Source organism: Protopterus annectens, chromosome 9.part0 (assembly GCF_019279795.1).
Source record: "Protopterus annectens isolate FY-2018-M chromosome 9.part0, PAN1.0, whole genome shotgun sequence".
NCBI lineage: Eukaryota > Metazoa > Chordata > Ceratodontiformes > Protopteridae > Protopterus > Protopterus annectens.
Genome location: NC_056743.1, coordinates 1,206,792,680 through 1,206,797,307, shown reverse-complemented (window position 1 = coordinate 1,206,797,307; position 4,628 = coordinate 1,206,792,680). Strand labels below are relative to the sequence as shown.

The following is a 4,628-nucleotide window of genomic DNA, read 5'->3' as shown; positions in this document are numbered from 1 at the left end:
CACCAGTCTTGAGTAGTGTGAAGTTTGCTTTTGAGAAGTTCTTCACTGTGGTCTTTTTTGTTTGGGGTGGAGGCGGGATGTGGATTTCCAGTGAGATTAGTTTATGATCAGATCTCACCAATGAGGGATATACTTCCGGTGTGGAGCATTTTGTCCCCATGTTTGTGATAATGAGATCTAGTATATTTTCTCCTCTCGTGGGAACAGTGACTAGCTGTTCCATGGCACTTGAATTTATGAACTCCAGGAACCGTTGGGCTAGAAAGTTAGGGCTTGAGTAATGTTCCCAGTCTATATTCGGGTAGTTGAAGTCACCCAATATGATGGTGTTTGAAGATACATTTATACCCTCCAGTGTCTTCAGGAAGGCTGTGTGGGGTTCCTGAGTTTCAGAGGGTGGCCTGTAGCATGCTACAATTTGTAGAGCAGTTTTGCTTATGGTTAGTTGCACCTGGATGGTTTCTGAAGCTTCGTGCGTTGCCACCAACCTGGAGGTGTGGGTATCCTTTATGAATATGGATACACCCCCTCCTTTTGTGGTGTGGTCCAGGTTTTGGGGCCGGAACGCATGATATGAGGTAAAACCTAATAGTGTCGGGGTGCTCCCAGGAGCCTTGAACCAGGTTTCAGTTACAGCACAGACATCAATGTTCTCCATACTGAGAAGGGCCTCGAGTGCGTGCATTTTGAGATTTAGACTTCTGGCATTGAGCAGCATTACCCTCAGTTTCTTCCCATTTTTGTTTTCTAGGGTGGTAGGTTTAGAATTTGAGCCTTGCCTAAAAAAGGCACTATGGGGGTGGCAAGAGCCTTAGCCAATATCCGGAATCCCAGGGTGACAGGTGCAAGCCATCCCTTGCGGCAGCGTGGCTTGTCAAGCATGTCATCCCAGGCAGACAGACACTGGATCCCTTTGAATGACACCAGACATTAAGCCAATTGTTAAAGCTGATCATCTTGTCTCTATATTGTGGCATAATTCTTGGTGAAGGAAGGATACTGCTCAGGGTCAGGGTCATACCTGCCTGGGCTACATAATCAGAGAGCTCCTCTATGTCTCTTTTCATGTAGTCCAGGGAGGTACGTCTCAGGTCGTTCACAACAGCATGGACAATGACTGTGTCATATTTGTACCTGCCGTGGAGTGACCGAAAGTGCTTGTGTTATGTGGCGGATTCTAGCCCGATAGGCAGCTTACTGTGACCCTCTCCTTGTTCAGCCTGGTGAGTGGGACGTCAGTGTGTCTGACTATGGAGTCACCTATGACAAGTATGTTTGGTGTTGTATTTGGCCTTAAGGGCTGTGACTGATTTGCACACTGATTTTGTGGTTTATGTGTTGCTTGTGGGGTGTCTTGAGGTAGCAGTTGTTTGGGTGTCTGCTTTGGAGGCCTCTGCTGTTTAGGTAAATTTTACTCAGAGCCTCGAGTATGTCTTTGTGTGTTTATGTGTTTGATTCAGTGGTGTGGTAGCATTATGTGAGGCTGGTTTTGTGGTGTGTGTAGTTTCCTTCTCCTCCTGTCTGGTCTTGCCAGTCCTGAGTTGAGAGAGCTCAGCTTCCAGTTTGGCTAAATAGCTGCATCTCTCGCAAGTATTTGTGTTATGTGCGAGGAGGAGAGGGTTGTCTGTGTACATGAGGCAACTGTAACATTGCCTCAATATTCCCAGATTCACCAACTGGGCAGGAGAGGACGCCAGCATCTGGCCCTTCGACATGCTAGAAAAATTAAGAAGTTAGGTATGAGGCTGAATAAGAGAGGACTTAGTAAGGAAGTGGGTACTCCTGGGGGGGTTTCGTAAGTGAGGGACTTTGTATAATATAGAAGTGACAAGTGCTGAGCCTTTTTTTTTTTTTTTTTTTTTTTGAGAAAAAAAAACTTTTAGGAACAAGTGCTGCGCTTTTTAGTCAAGGGATATACTGTTTAGGTTACTAGTAGAGCAGTTCTAAGGGAAAAAATGAAGAACAGACTTTATGGAGCCAGAAAAAGTTTAACCTTGTTAAACCGGCACTGCCCGATGCTGCTCTAGTGGCAACTCCGCGCTAAAGCGTGCTTTATAGCAGGGGGCTGGAAAAGTCACAAAATGACCCAAAATGGCCACTGAACTACAAGTTACTGTCTTAAACCACTCCTCTGAGGACAAACAGGCAGCTCAGTACTCCCCACTCCCACTGGTGAGTAAAGAAACTTCCCCCTGACCAAACAAAGAAAATGGAGAAGTACAGGAACCAAGACAAAGCCCAGGGATCAGCAAAATCTGATCACTGGAACAAACTAGCCAGGAAAGTTAGGAGAACAAGAATATACAAAGTTTTTCATGGTAGTCACAGTGAGCAGACTACCCAAACTCCAGACTCCATCAAAACTCATGTTTCTGAATATGCCCCAATGTCTGCTGCAAGGTATATGCTGCTTGGTGGGTGCTTACTCCTAGACCTGCCTCTGCTGAATGTTCAATCACTGCTGCAGACCAAACTGCTAATCCTTGCTTTAGGATGGGTGACTGCTTATTCCCATGATCCTCACACTGGCTCTTCCTGTGGTCAAGACACATGAGCTTAGATCATATGGGTTACAATCAGGACTTTATTCCTCTGCACCACACAGCCAGATCAAAACAGGAGATGTTATTAGAAAAGCTAAGAAAGACTACAAATGGGTGGAAGAAAGGAAGCTGGAGGGTCAATTATTAATGTGCTTCTCAAGAAAAAGCAGTAGGAGTAAGATGGATCATGAAAATATATGGTACTGTTCTTTCTTTTTTTTTTTAAATTAAAACTTTTAACTCGCCTTCTTTTTGTAACTGTTACAAAAATCTTCAGTACCTAGATGAAATAACACCAACTAAAACTAAAACAGGTTGGAACCTCAGTTGAATGGCTTAGTGGAAAAACGGCACCTCAAGAGTGCAGAGACTTTTTCATGCTGCACTAGAGTTATTACCAGAACTTAGATTTAAATAGCTGCTGCAGGGATAGAAATCACAGCCTTCTGATCTTCCTAGTATTAAGTGCAACGGCACTACATAATGTAAAAATTTAAAAAATAAATAAATAAAAAAAAAAATTATATATTCAGGCCCCAGCGAGATTTGAACTCGCGACCCCTGGTTTACAAGACCAGTGCTCTAACCCCTGAGCTATGGAGCCACACAAGTCAAGCTTTGTTTTCTGAATAACTTTTGCTAGGCATCTCATTACTACACTGCTAATATACTAATGCTGCACTCCACGTTTACTACAGAAATCTAGATTTTTTTCTTTTATACCAAAGAGAAAAAGATTTTTCTTCTCTGCATATACATACTATACTTAAGGAATTAGTGGGGAATTAAATGATCCTGGGATTTAAAAATGCATGGGAAATACATGACAGGAATTCCAGACGCCAGCAGTAAAGAGCAACAGATTCTTAGCAACATACAGGAAGCCTACATGCTTAAATAGGCGTAAATCAGTAAGCCACAAGCCCTTTTTCTGCTGATGCACTCTTGTCAGCTATGAATATGACGTATCCACATTTCAATTTTCCAGGTACTTTTAGTATAAAACATTATTTAACCAAAAACGAGCTAAACAATGACCTGGCATTTTATCATCAAAGCAGTGTCAAAGCAAACTGGTTCACTAATGGTAAAAAAAAAAAAATCCTTTAAACTGCAAACTGAGGAGAAAAACAAAATGGCTATTATAACGTAAAGATCAGTATCTAATTGCTATGCTTTATGTAATCTGACCTCTTTCAATTTTTTTCTGTTTATTCAAATATATATATATATATATATATATATATATATATATATATATAAAATCACAAGACAAACAGCAAACACAGTGTCTGTCTAAGATTTTAAGAAGTTTGAAAAAAAAAATCTGATTTTATATGGCATTAGAGTTGCAGTATTTTATAAATCTCCATACACCTCTGTAGTAACACATTTCATTATTTAGGCAGTCTTTCTGAAATAAAATGAACTATCAGCAATAAAGTTCTAGGCCAAATGAGCCTTCTTTCTTGTGACTTCTGCTACTAATAAAACACTGATTTCTAAATCTAAAACAGATCTGGGACCCTGTTTCTGTTTCGTGTCTGCATTTTTTACTGATTCTTTGAAAAACATAATTGCTAGAATATTCTGCAATTTCACTTAAGTCATTTGTTGTGACTGTGACCGGCACAAATCCTAAAGCAAGGGTCCAGTACCACACATGCAATATCGGAGAGAAATCATCTTGCAGATGAAATGAGTCAGTCAAACCTTATTCATCATCCAGCTGTGGTGACAGAGAGATAAAGGTTTATATCCTCAGAAAGTCAGGTTCAAAGTGACTTGGGTATATGATGCAGCTGACTGGGGGCTATTAATAGATCCATCCTGGAGGGAAGGGTACATTGCAACTGGCTGGTTATTACTAGGATTCCCCAGAGAAGAGGCAATAACACAAAAATGTGACCTGGGGGCAGATGTCAGGCTTATTAAGCCTTGCAGTAGTCTTCCATACAGGTATGCGCACACGTGTACCTGCAGGAGGAGGTCTTTGTGGGACTCTGAGGTGATGTGGATCAGCCACTAAAAAGTCTGCATTGTTGAGATGTTGGTGAAGCCAGAAACGGTCTCAAAGCTGCTTGA

General features: G+C 41.5%; 1 non-coding gene across 1 annotated transcript; it reads right to left on the bottom strand.

Annotated features, from left to right (window-relative positions):
- Window positions 1-3,074: 3,074 nt before the first annotated feature.
- TRNAT-UGU lies at window positions 3,075-3,147 on the bottom strand. The gene has a single exon. It is a non-coding gene; the product is annotated as a tRNA-Thr (tRNA).
- Window positions 3,148-4,628: the final 1,481 nt, after the last annotated feature.